The following is a 14,151-nucleotide window of genomic DNA, read 5'->3' as shown; positions in this document are numbered from 1 at the left end:
CCAAAATATGACTTGTGTAAAGGAAAACAAAAACACCACAACATGACTTGTGTAAAGGAAAGCCAAAACACCACAACATGAATTGCGTAAAAGAAAGCCAAGACACCACAACATGAATTGTGTAAAAGGAAGATCAAGACAACACAACCTGACTCATGTCAAGGAAAGCCAAGACACCACAACATGAATTGTGTAAAGGAAATTCCAGGATACCACAACATAACTCATGGAAAGCTGAAGACACCACAGCATTGCTCGTGTAAAGGAAAGTCCAAGACAACAAAACATGACTCGGGTAAAGGAAACACCATGACTTGTGGTAAGAAAAATCCAAGACAACACAACATGAATGCTGTAAAGGAAAGACCAAGACACCATAACATGACTTGTGTAAAGGATAGTTCAATAAAATACAACATGACTTGTGTAAAGGAAAGCGAAGACACCACAACTTGACTTGTGTAAAGGAAAGTCAAGACACTACAACATTACTCGTGTAAAGGAAAGCCAAGACACCACAACGTGACTCATGAAAAGGCAAGCCAAGACACCACAACATGACTTGTGTAAAGGAAAGCCATGGCACCACAACATGACTCGTGAAAATAAAAGCCGAAGACACCACAACATGACTTGTGTTAAGGACAGCCAAGACACCACAACATGACTCATGGAAAGGAAAAACCAAGACACCACAACATGACTCATGGAAAGGAAAGTCCAAGACACCTCAAAATGACTTGTGGAAAGAAAAGCCCAAGACACTTTAACATAAATTGTGTGGCAGTTTTTTCCCATTCGCCGGGAAATGGGTAGACATATACTGGGGGAGACTTAAAACACTCTATTAATCAAGTTATGCTGCAACATGTTTTTTGCTCTGCTGGATCACTCCAGATGAGAGGACGAGGTAAGGAGGTTAGATTTTTGTTGTACAAAATGTCTTTTTAATCCTAGTTTCCAAATGTGATGGAATGGTATAATCCTGAGGATAACGCTTTATGTAATTGGGCCTCAGGGTCCATTATCTGGCCCTAAAAATGGGATAGCCTAGAGGCAAATTCATTTTGCAGGATTCATTATACATATGTATTCATGTATTTATTTATTCATTTGTTTATATTGGGTGCACAGAAAGACTGTGAGACTCCAAGATCTGTGAGTAAAGTCTTCAACAAAGAAGTAAAGTGCCTACTCCGTGGAGTGAGGATGGGGTTCAGTGGTCCTTCTCCAGTACCGGGGGCATTTATGGGAGCAGATAGATGACCATTTACTTTGATATTGTCAAAGGTGATACCCTCATTCCATTGATGAACGTCACTGCCTTCATTTCATTAGTATCGGACACTATCTCTTCCCAATCTCTCAGATTATTAATGTCAGATTCTCCAATCTACACTGTGATTAATGCATACCCTTCCTTTCATGACTTGCTGGGGTGCCCAGGTGAATCGCTCCTCAGAGCGCTGGCTACTATCTAACAAGTAATTCTCTCGGATACTCTTTGATCTTAAATTGTGACTTGGCCTTGAAAACAGAGAAGAAAACACGTGTCGGCTGGGCTGCTGAAAATGTAGTTACCAAATATTGTGTTCTACAAGTTGTGAACATAAACAGAATTGACAAAAAGCATATGTATCAGTTACCCTGACAATGGGCAGCCCATCACAAATGCTGCCTCGCCCAGAAGGTGGAATTGAACCACTCTGTCGCTAGACAGCTACAGGTTTGAAGCCTGCACCTCAGACCACTGAGGTTCATCCGGGCAAAAAAACATTGTAGCAAAACAGGTATATATATCACAAGAATACATACGCTTATACAGGTAGGGTGAGGGCCAAAATGTGTAATCCGCCTAGCTATCAATGTCCACTATTTATTGAAGTTCTGGGCTCAGCTCTATTTTTGATTTGTCTTTATTTTCATGCACTGATTTAGTCAAAAGTTCAGAATATGAACCTTTGATTGTATGCAAAACAGAGACAGGATTTCTGGGTAAACGAGACTTGCTGCCACCCTTTCTTATAATGTGGACAAAGTTCAGATAAATCATTGCTAATGTCAGCGTTAACAACAATAGAATAGGAAAGGCCATGCTGATTTGAGTTTACAGAACACAGAATAAACAGACATTATTAAAGCCTTACTCTGTTCTCTCACTCTCTCTGACTCCTTGAACGGAAAGAGCAAGACACCAAAATATGACTTGTGTAAAGGAAAGCCAAAACACCACAACATGACTTGTGTAAACGAAAGCCAAAACACCACAACATGAATTGCGTAAAAGAAAGCCACGACACCACAACATGAATTGTGTAAAAGGAAGATCAAGACAGCACAACATGACTCATGTCAAGGAAAGCCAAGACACCACAACATGAATTGTGTAAAGGAAATTCCAGGATACCACAACATAACTCATGGAAAGCTGAAGACACCACAGCATGGCTCGTGTAAAGGAAAGTCCAAGACAACAAAATATGACTCGGGTAAAGGAAACACCATGACTTGTGGTAAGAAAAATCCAAGACAACACAACATGAATGCTGTAAAGGAAAGACCAAGACACCATAACATGACTTGTGTAAAGGATAGTTCAAGAAAATACAACATCACTTGTGTAAAGGAAAGCCAAGTCACCACAACATGACTTGTGTAAAGGAAAGTCAAGACACCACAACATTACTCGTGTAAAGGAAAGCCAAGACACCACAACGTGACTCATGAAAAGGCAAGCCAAGACACCACAACATGACTTGTGGAAAGGAAAGCCATGGCACCACAACATGACTCGTGTAAATGAAAGCCGAAGACACCACAACATGACTCATGGAAGTAAAGCTCAAGACACCTCAAAACGACTTGTGGAAAGAATAGTCCAAGACACTTTAACATAAATTGTGTGGCAGTTTTTTCCCTTTTGCCGGGAAATGAGTAGACATATACTGGGGGAGACTTAAAACACTCTATTAATCAGGTTATGCTGACACATGTTTTTTGCTCTGCTGGATCACTCCAGATGAGAGGACGAGGTAAGGAGGTTAGATTTTTGTTGTACAAAATGTCTTTTTAATCCTAGTTTCCAAATGTGATGGAATGGTATAATCCTGAGGATATCGTTTTATGTCATTGGGCCTCAGGGTCCATTATCTGGCCCAAAAATGAGATAGCCTAGAGGCAAATTCATTTTGCAGGATTCATTATACATATGTATTCATGTATTTATTTATTCATTTGTTTATATTGGGTGCACAGAAAGACTGTGAGACTCCAAGATCTGTGAGTAAAGTCTGCAACAAAGAAGTAAAGTGCCTACTCGTGGAGTGAGGATGGGGTTCAGTGGTCCTTCCCCAGTACCGGGGGTATCTATGGGAGCAGATAGATGACCATTTACTTTGATATTGTCAAAGGTGATACCCTCATTCCATTGATGAACGTCACTGCCTTCATTTCATTAGTATCGGACACTATCTCTTCCCAATCTCTCAGATTATTAATGTCAGATTCTCCAATCTACACTGTGTTAAATGCATACCTTCCTTTCATGACTTGCTGGTGTGCCCAGGTGAATCGCTCCTCAGAGCGCTGGCTACTATTTAACAAGTAATTCTCTCGGATACTCTTTGATCTTAAATTGTGACGTGGCCTTGAAAACAGAGAAGAAAACACGTGTCGGCTGGGCAGCTGAAAATGTAGTTACCAAATATTGTGTTCTACAAGTTGTGAACATAAACAGAATTGACAAAAAGCATATGTATCAGTTACCCTGACAATGGGCAGCCCATCACAAATGCTGCCTCGCCCAGAAGGTGGAATTGAACCACTCTGTCGCTAGACAGCTACAGGTTTGAAGCCTGCACCCCAGACCACTGAAGTTCATCCGGGCAAAGAAACATTATAGCAAAACAGGTATATATATCACAAGAATACATACGCTTTTACAGGTAGGGTGCGGGCCAAAATGTGTAATCCGCCTAGCTATCAATGTCCACTATTTATTGAAGTTCTGGGCTCAGCTCTATTTTTGATTTGTCTTTATTTTCATGCACTGATTTAGTCAAAAGTTCAGAATATGAACCTTTGATTGTATGCAAAACAGAGACAGGATTTCTGGGTAAACGAGACTTGCTGCCACCCTTTCTTATAATGTGGACAAAGTTCATATAAATCATTGCTAATGTCAGCATTAACAACAATAGAAAAGGAAAGACCATGCTGATTTGAGTTTACAGAACACATAATAAACAGACATTATTAAAGCCTTACTCTGTTCTCTCACTCTCTCTGACTCCTTGAACGGAAAGAGCAAGACACCAAAATATGACTTGTGTAAAGGAAAACAAAAACACCACAACATGACTTGTGTAAAGGAAAGCCAAAACACCACAACATGAATTGCGTAAAAGAAAGCCAAGACACCACAACATGAATTGTGTAAAAGGAAGATCAAGACAACACAACCTGACTCATGTCAAGGAAAGCCAAGACACCACAACATGAATTGTGTAAAGGAAATTCCAGGATACCACAACATAACTCATGGAAAGCTGAAGACACCACAGCATTGCTCGTGTAAAGGAAAGTCCAGGACAACAAAACATGACTCGGGTAAAGGAAACACCATGACTTGTGGTAAGAAAAATCCAAGACAACACAACATGAATGCTGTAAAGGAAAGACCAAGACACCATAACATGACTTGTGTAAAGGATAGTTCAATAAAATACAACATGACTTGTGTAAAGGAAAGCCAAGACACCACAACTTGACTTGTGTAAAGGAAAGTCAAGACACCACAACATTACTCGTGTAAAGGAAAGCCAAGACACCACAACGTGACTCATGAAAAGGCAAGCCAAGACACCACAACATGACTTGTGTAAAGGAAAGCCATGGCACCACAACATGACTCGTGAAAATAAAAGCCGAAGACACCACAACATGACTTGTGTTAAGGACAGCCAAGACACCACAACATGACTCATGGAAAGGAAAAACCAAGACACCACAACATGACTCATGGAAAGGAAAGTCCAAGACACCTCAAAACGACTTGTGGAAAGAAAAGCCCAAGATACTTTAACATAAATTCTGTGGCAGTTTTTTCCCTTTTGCCGGGAAATGGATAGACATATACTGGGGGAGACTTAAAACACTCTATTAATCAGGTTATGCTGCAACATGTTTTTTGCTCTGCTGGATCACTCCAGATGAGAGGACGAGGTAAGGAGGTTAGATTTTTGTTGTACAAAGTGTCTTTTTAATGCTAGTTTCCAAATGTGATGGAATGGTATAATCCTGAGGATATCGTTTTATGTCATTGGGCCTCAGGGTCCATTATCTGGCCCTAAAATGGGATAGCCTAGAGGCAAATTCATTTTGCAGGATTCATTATACAGATGTATTCATGTATTTATTTATTCATTTGTTTATATTGGGTGCACAGAAAGACTGTGAGACTCCAAGATCTGTGAGTAAAGTCTGCAACAAAGAAGTAAAGTGCCTACTCCGTGGAGTGACGATGGGGTTCAGTGGTCCTTCCCCAGTACCGGGGGCATCTATGGGAGCAGATAGATGACCATTTACTTTGATATTGTCAAAGGTGATACCCTCATTCCATTGATGAACGTCACAGCCTTCATTTCATTAGTATCAGACACTATATCTTCCCAATCTCTCAGATTATTAATGTCAGGTTCTCCAATCTACACTGTGTTTAATGCATACCTTCCTTTCATGACTTGCTGGGGTGCCCAGGTGAATCGCTGCTCAGAGCACTGGCTACTATTTAACAAGTAAATCTCTCGGATACTCTTTGATCTTAAATTGTGACGTGGCCTTGAAAACAGAGAAGAAAACACGTGTCGGCTGGGCTGCTGAAAATGTAGTTACCAAATATTGTGTTCTACAAGTTGTGAACATAAACAGAATTGACAAAAAGCATATGTATCAGTTACCCTGACAATGGGCAGCCCATCACAAATGCTGCCTCGCCCAGAAGGTGGAATTGAACCACTCTGTCGCTAGACAGCTACAGGTTTGAAGCCTGCACCCCAGACCACTGAGGTTCATCCGGGCAAAGAAACATTATGAGAAAACAGGTATATATATCACAAGAATACATACGCTTTTACAGGTAGGGTGCGGGCCAAAATGTGTAATCCGCCTAGCTATCAATGTCCACTATTTATTGAAGTTCTGGGCTCAGCTCTATTTTTGATTTGTCTTTATTTTCATGCACTGATTTAGTCAAAAGTTCAGAATATGGGGGCGTGGCTTGGCGGGCGAAGATGGCGGTCGCAGCCTTGTAGAGCTCCCGCCGGCCCGGACTTAATCCGTTCATTTATCCTGGCCCCCGAGCCCGCTGTTGATACCCAGTGGTTGGCGCTGATCTGGTGAAGTCTCCTGTCTGCTCCGGTGTATCGATTCTGCATTTTTCCCCCTCCTGTGATCGGAGAGAGGCGACGGCGACGTGCGGCCTGGTGGCCGGCCGGATTCCGGGGTCCTCGAGTTTCGTGACGCCTGGTGGCAGTCGCGGACTGGCTGGTGGAGGTGGCATCCTCTGCGCCGCTCTTGGCTCAGCTCTACTGCTACGGTCGCCTGTGGACCACAACGACGCCACTCGTTCCTGCACCTTGGGCGGACAATTTTCCCCTTCGTGACCGAAAAGCGGCGACGGCACCGTGTGGCCTCGTGACCGGCTGGAGACCGGGGTCCTTGAGTTTCGGGACGCCCGGTGGCGGTAGTGGACTCGCGGGTGGTGGTGGCATCCGCTGCCCTTGGCTCGGCTCTACAGCTACAGCTGCCCACGGATCACAGCGACGCAACTCATTCCTGCGCCTTGGACAGACGCTCGTGGCGACGAGCGTGGAGGAGGCCTGTCCCACCTGGGTGAAGCCGGGACCCCGATTTTCGCGACCTCGGGCCTGTGCCGGCCTGCCCACTTCCTCCTTGGGGACTCCGATACCGACATCTCATCCAGCGCTTGTGGCAGTAACCGGGGGTTCCTGAGCCTTGTCGGGAGTGGTGCCCGCCCTGCCCAGTGTGCGCCATGACCAGGGATAGAGGAGGTGGCCCGCCTAAACATGGCCCTATCGATAAGTTCACGGGGCCTAGTGGTGGCTCTGGGGCGGCCGGTGGCAGCGGCGGCACCGGGCCAGATAATGCAGCGATACTGGCAGCCATCACCCAATCCCGGGACATGCTTGATGCCAAAATTGGGGCAGTAGGAGCGGACGTTACGCTGCTGCGCCAAGACCTCCGCAACGCGGTGGAGCGGATCACCGGGGCTGAATCCCGCATCACGGTGACTGAAGCGGACATTGGCGCCATGAAGAAGAGGCTGGCAGAGGTGGAGGGTGTCCAGAAGACACTGGCGGCCCGGGTGGAGGACGCCGAAGGGCGCGCGCAAAGGAACAACCTCCGCTTCATTGGCTTTCCGGAGCGGTGCGAGAAGGACGACATGGAGCGGTTTTTGACCCAGTGGCTGGAGAGCTGGCTCCCCGAAGGGACACTGTCCGCGTGCTTTGTTATTGAGAGAGCTCACAGGGCCCTGACCCAGCGGCCACCGGAGGGTGAGCGCCCTAGGCCAGTCATCGCCCGGCTGCTAAACTATCATGACCGCGATGTTATCCTGCGGGAGGCGAGAAACAAAGGCTCGCTCACCTTCGAGAATCATACCATCATGATCTTTCCTGATTACACGAAGATGGTGCAGCAGCAGAGACAATCCTTCGTGGCCGCTAAGGCCAAGCTGAGGGGCCTGAAGCTCCAATACTCTCTCCTGTATCCAGCCCGCCTGCGAGTGGTGTACCAGTCCCGGACGCATTTCTTCGATTCACCCGAGGAGGTTTTCCGCTGGACCGACGAGGCGGTGCGACTCAGGCCGCATGCCCAGCCGGGGCTGGACCCAGGCAGGTCCCAGGGATCGTCGCCGGAGCGGTCGGATCGCCCGAACAGGAAGGGCCGCCATCGGAGGTCTCGCTCTAAGAAGAGGTCGGCCTCCGCCAGCGCATCGCAGACGGGTGGTGCCAGGGACTCGGAGCACTCTGATACCGGCAGCTGAACATTGCTGGGACTGGATTTTATTTGCTGAGTACTGATCTGCCCTGCATTGGCTGGTGAGACTGTTCTGTTATGACTTTCGTATGCCAGTCAGTTCTCATGTGAGGACTTCTGTTACTTTTCATGGGGACACAGTGGGACTCGGGAGGCACCTTTTGTGGGCCTCAGACCCTCACGGTTGTGAGTGTTGTTGGGGGGGTGGTGAGTGTGTCTTGGTTGGGATGTTGGGATCCATTGGTATGGCGGGCCCTGGGTCCTCTGTTCTGGACCCGGGTCTCTCCATGCCGCAACAGATACTTCAATGTTCTCTGAGGTATTGGGGTGGGGGGTGCGGGGTGAGGGGGGAAGTTCTTTTGTTGCTGATGTTTGGGGGGGGTTTGGATCTGGGGGGGGTTGCTGTGTGTTCGGGCTGGGAGGGTGGGACCGCACGTGTATGTGGCTTTTGATTTTGTTGCTTTGTGGGGTGCGCCAGGGTGGGACGGAGGGACGGATACTGGATCCTGTGTTGATAATGGCTGATACTGTGACTATGTCTCCTCAAAAGACCCTGCGTGTAGTGACGTGGAATGTGAGGGGTATCCTGGATAAAATCAAGCGTGGGGCTGTGCTGCGTTGGGGGAAGCGAGAGATGGTGGATGTGCTACTGCTTCAGGAGACCCACATGCTGGGCTCCAAGGCCCTTAGCCTCCAGAGGTTTGGATTTCAACAAGTGTACCATGCGGGCTTCACGAGGGGCTCGCGGGGGGTGGCTATCTTGGTACACCGCAGGGTGGCTTACGTACATGAAAAGCAATGGACTGATCCCCAGGGCCGGTATATTTTCATCAAGGGCCTATTGGGTACCGAACAGGTGGTTTTTGGTAGCGTGTACGCCCCCCCCCCCCCTGCAGTGGGCCTTGTCTGAGCGGCTGTTCGCGCTGTGGGATGAGATTCCGGAGGTATTGACCATGGTGGGGGGCGATTGGAACGAGGTTATGGATGTGGGCCTAGATCGCCTGAGGCGGGTGCCTGTTGTGTTGGATCCCCCCCCTGCTGCTGCTCCCACCAGACTGTGTGCGACTGTGAACGGCCTAGGCTGGGCTGATGTGTGGCGACACTTTAATCCTGCTGTGCGTGAATTCACATATGTGTCGGCGGTGCATGGGTCCTTTTCGAGACTAGATTATTTGTTTGTGCCGGGTGCCTGCCTGAGTCGTGTCAGAGATGCCGTGATACTCCCCAGAGGCCTCTCTGATCATTCCCCTGTCCTGGCCACCATGACCCTCCCCTCCAAGCGTCAGCCATTTAGTTGGCGGATGTCATCTTGGCAGCTGCAGCGGCCTGAGTACGTGCGCCACCTACGCGAGGCGATTGTCCATTTCTGGCGCGAGAACTTGGTGGGGGACGTAGACCCTGTGGTGGTGTGGGAGGCGCTGAAGCCCACGCTCCGGGGCATTGATATAGCTTGGTGTGTGGCTGCCCGGCGAAAGCATCGGGAGGCCATTGTGACCGCCACGGCCCGCGTGGAGGAGCTGGAGCAGCGTGGTCGGCTCGGGGGCGACGAAGGTGTTGTGAGGCAGCTCCTGCAGGCCCAACAGAGGTACGCCTCCGTCCTCTACGAGGAAGCCCGGCAGGCGTGGCTCGCCACGCGCAGCAGGGTGTATCAGTGGGGCGACAAGTCTTGTACTATGCTCCATAGGCTATGCCAGGCGACCTTCCAGCCCCTGGTGTTGCCGGGTCTTGCGGCGGACGACGGCTCGGTCATGACTGATCCGGATTTGCTGGCGGCTAGCTTTGCCCATTACTACGAGGCGCAATACGCTCCTCGCGATCACTTAGAGACGGACGAGATATCTACGTATCTTGATGACCTGCTACCGCAGGCTGTCCCTGATGAGACCAGGAACGCCTTGGATGCCCCGCTTACGGCTGAGGAACTCGGGGAAGCCCTTGGTCAATTAAACACTGGTAAGGCGCCCGGCCCGAGTGGCTACCCAAGCGAGTTCTATAAAAAGTTTCACGTCCAGCTGAGGCCCCACTATAGCCGCGCCCTGGAGGCGGCGCGGGCTCAGGGAGAGCTGCCACCAGACTGGCGTCATGCCGAAATCGTGGTCTTCCTGAAGACGGGCAGGGCGCCGGACAGGCACGACTCTTACAGGCCGATCTCCCTTCTCAATATCGAGGCCAAGATTCTGGCTAAGGCCTTGGCGAACCGCCTCTTGCCTCACATTGCTGACCTGGTCCACCCCGACCAGGCCGGATTCATGCCTCACAGGGCCACCCGGCATAATATTCGACGGGCGCAGGCAGCGGTGGATGCCATGGGTACTAGGGATGAGCAGGCGGCACTCCTCCTGGCGGACATGGACCGGGCCTTTGATTCGGTGAGTTGGGCATATCTGTTCACCTTGTTAGCCCGCCTTAACCTAGGGCCGGTTTTCTTGTCGTACGTTCGTCTCCTCTACACTAACGTAACGGCCTCGGTCCGTGTGGCCGGTGCTACCTCTGGGCGCTTCCGCATAGGTCGCGGTACTCGGCAGGGTTGCCCGCTGTCCCCGTACCTGTTTGCCCTTGCCATGGAACCCCTGGCGTCGCGGATACGAATAGATGCCCGGTTGCGTGGCTTCGCCTGGAGTGAAGACCTGGTGGATAGGATTGCATTGTATGTGGATGACGTCCTCCTATTCCTCACTGATCTACGGCAATCGGGTCCACGAGTTCTGGAGATCATGCGGGCGTTTGGCGAGGTCTCGGGTCTTCATCTCAACCTGAACAAATCGACCCTGTGGGTGCTGGGTGGCGGAGTGGTTGACGACCCCTGGGCCGCCGAGTTGCGAGTGGCGACGGATGGCCTAAAATATCTGGGCGTTTTCCTTTCGGAATCGCGGGCCGTGGCCTGGGCGCGTGGAGTCTTGCCGGTGTGGGAACGGGTCCAGGCTGATGTCAAGACTTGGTCCAGAATGCCACTCACTATTTTTGGGAGATCGGCCATCTTCAAAATGGTGGCGCTTCCGAGGCTCTTATACCAAATTCAGAATTTCCCGTACCCCATTGGCCTGGAGTGGTTCCGTCAGGTTAATTCTGTGCTGGGCCGCTTCTTGTGGGATGGCGGTGCGGCCAGGGTGGCTTTGAAGACGTGTTTTCTGTCCACGTACTGTGGTGGCCTGGCCACCTCGGACCTCCTCTCCTACTACCAGGCTTCCCAACTACTTGTCCTCAATGAATGGTGGTACGGTGACAGGGGTGATCCAGCTTATGCCCTGGAACGATTGCTCATGGGGGATCGCGCACTCCACACCATCCTTTACTCGGCCCGTCTACGCCGTGGGTTGCCATCGGTCACTAGAGTGGTTTTTGCGGTGTGGCGGCAGTCCCTACGCCGCATGGGATGGTGGGGCAAATTGACGGCTGAGACCCCGCTCTGGCACAACGGTCTGCTCCCGGAACTGGCGGCCCTGACCGGGTTTGAGGGCTGGGAGGCCATTGGGATTACACAACTGGGCCAGGTCATGTCCGGCACCACACTCAAATCCTTCGAGGAGCTCCGCACAGAGTTTCAGATGCCTCAGTCCCAGTTCTTCCGCTACCTCCAGCTGCGGCATGCCCTCGCCCCGAGCATCGCCGGCCTCGACTCCCTGCCGGAGTTTAGCCCGGTTGAGGCCAAAGTGTTTATGGGGGACCTGGGGGACAGGAAGGTCTCTAGGATCTATCAGACACTTGTTATTCATTGCTCCTCCACCCTGCACTCCCTTCGGGAGGCGTGGGAAGTGGACGTGGGCCCCCTCGATGAGGACGATTGGAGGGAGGCGCTGGAATCCCCACGCGGAACCGCCATAGCAGTCCGGCTGATTCAATTTAAATACTTGCACCGCGCTTATTATACGCGTGAACGTTTGTGGAAGGCTGGCTTAATTGCATCCCCGGAGTGCCTGCGTTGTGGGGTGGTGCCTGGTTCCCTGCTGCATACGGTGTGGTCGTGTGGCCGACTGACTGGGTTCTGGAGGGGTGTGTGGAGTTGCCTGGCTGAGGTCCTGGGCTGGGACCTTCTTCGTACCCACCGGCTGGGCCTGCTGCATATCATGGAAGGGGTTGGGGCAACATATATAAGCGTCACCTGTTGCTCTTGGGGCTGGTGGTGGCTAAGCGGGACCTGGCCCGGGCATGGAAGTCAGTGAGGGCCCCCCCCCTGTCTGCATGGAAGGCTGGACTGGATTATTTTATGGGTCTGGAGAGGCCGATATTTGAGGCGAGGGGCTGCCCGCGCAAACACTACAAGGTCTGGAAGCGATGGGCCGACTACCGTGGCCTGTCCTTGGACCCCCCGGCGGAGCAGGAAGAAGACATTTGATCACAGTGACGATTTTGGCCTGAAGCGGCAAAGCCCTGGTGGCATTACACTTACTTATTCTTTTTACATTTCCTTATCTGTTGCTTTCTATACACGTGCGGAAGGGGGGGTTGGGGGGGGGGGGTTTGGAGCGGGGGGGCGGAGTTGTGGGTTAGGGTAGGTTGCTGGGGAGTTTTTATACTGAGCCTATTTTTTAGTCTACTCCATCCTTTGCTGCCTATGTGATTACTGCATTGATATTGTTGTGGTGATCTCGGTGTGTGGAGATGCCACATTCTTGATGCTCATTTGCTCAATAAAATTGGTTGTGAAAAAAAAAAGTTCAGAATATGAACCTTTGATTGTATGCAAAACAGAGACAGGATTTCTGGGTAAACAAGACTTGCTGCCACCCTTTCTTATAATGTGGACAAATTTCAGATAAATCATTGCTAGTGTCAGCGTTAACAACAATAGAATAGGAAAGGCCATGCTGATTTGAGTTTACAGAACACAGAATAAACAGACATTATTAAAGCCTTACTCTGTTCTCTCACTCTCTCTGACTCCTTGAACGGAAAGAGCAAGACACCAAAATCTGACTTGTGTAAAGGAAAGCCAAAACACCACAACATGACTTGTATAAAGGAAAGCCAAAACACCACAACATGAATTGCGTAAAAGAAAGCCAAGACACCACAACATGAATTGTGTAAAAGGAAGATCAAGACAACACAACATGACTCATGTCAAGGAAAGCCAAGACACCACAACATGAATTGTGTAAAGGAAATTCTAGGATACCACAACATAACTCATGGAAAGCTGAAGACACCACAGCATGGCTCGTGTAAAGGAAAGTCCAAGACAACAAAACATGACTCGGGTAAAGGAAACACCATGACTTGTGGTAAGAAAAATCCAAGACAATACAACATGAATGCTTTAAAGGAAAGACCAGGACACCATAACATGTCTTGTGTAAAGGATAGTTCAATAAAATACAACATGACTTGTGTAAAGGAAAGCCAAGACACCACAACTTGACTTGTGTAAAGGAAAGTCAAGACACCACAACATTACTCGTGTAAAGGAAAGCCAAGACACCACAATGTGACTCATGAAAAGGCAAGCCAAGACACCACAACATGACTTCTGTAAAGGAAAGCCATGGCACCACAACATGACTCATGAAAATGAAAGCCGAAGACACCACAACATGACTTGTGTAAAGGACAGCCAAGACACCACAACATGACTCATGGAAAGGAAAAACCAAGACACCGCAACATGACTCATGGAAAGGAAAGTCCAAGACACCTCAAAACGACTTGTGGAAAGAAAAGCCAAAGACACTAACATAAATTGTGTGGCAGTTTTTTCCCTTTTGCCGGGAAATGGGTAGACATATACTGGGGGAGACTTAAAACACTCTATTAATCAGGTTATGCTGCAACATGTTTTTTGCTCTGCTGGATCACTCCATATGAGAGGACAAGGTAAGGAGGTTAGATTTTTGTTGTACAAAATGTCTTTTTAATCCTAGTTTCCAAATGTGATGGAATGGTATAATCCTGAGGATATCGTTTTATGTCATTGGGCCTCAGGGTCCATTATCTGGCCCAAAAATGGGATAGCCTAGAGGCAAATTCATTTTGCAGGATTCATTATACATATGTATTCATGTATGTATTTATTCCTTTGTTTATATTGGGTACACAGAAAGACTGTGAGACTCCAAGATCTGTGAGTAAAGTCTACAACAAAGAAGTAAAGTGCCT

At 49.1% G+C, this 14,151-nt stretch overlaps 3 non-coding genes across 3 annotated transcripts; all 3 read right to left on the bottom strand.

Annotated features, from left to right (window-relative positions):
• Positions 1-1,680: 1,680 nt before the first annotated feature.
• Positions 1,681-1,767, bottom strand: TRNASTOP-UCA (transfer RNA opal suppressor (anticodon UCA)). The gene has a single exon. It is a non-coding gene; the product is annotated as a tRNA-Sec (tRNA).
• Positions 1,768-3,799: 2,032 nt separating this feature from the next.
• On the bottom strand, positions 3,800-3,886 carry TRNASTOP-UCA (transfer RNA opal suppressor (anticodon UCA)). Its single transcript has one exon. It is a non-coding gene; the product is annotated as a tRNA-Sec (tRNA).
• Positions 3,887-5,991: 2,105 nt separating this feature from the next.
• Positions 5,992-6,078, bottom strand: TRNASTOP-UCA (transfer RNA opal suppressor (anticodon UCA)). The gene has a single exon. It is a non-coding gene; the product is annotated as a tRNA-Sec (tRNA).
• Positions 6,079-14,151: the final 8,073 nt, after the last annotated feature.

This window comes from Lissotriton vulgaris, chromosome 5, assembly GCF_964263255.1.
Source record: "Lissotriton vulgaris chromosome 5, aLisVul1.2, whole genome shotgun sequence".
NCBI classification, from domain to species: Eukaryota; Metazoa; Chordata; class Amphibia; order Caudata; family Salamandridae; genus Lissotriton; species Lissotriton vulgaris.
Note: the sequence above shows the minus strand (reverse complement) of the source record. Positions and strands in the feature narration are given on the sequence as shown.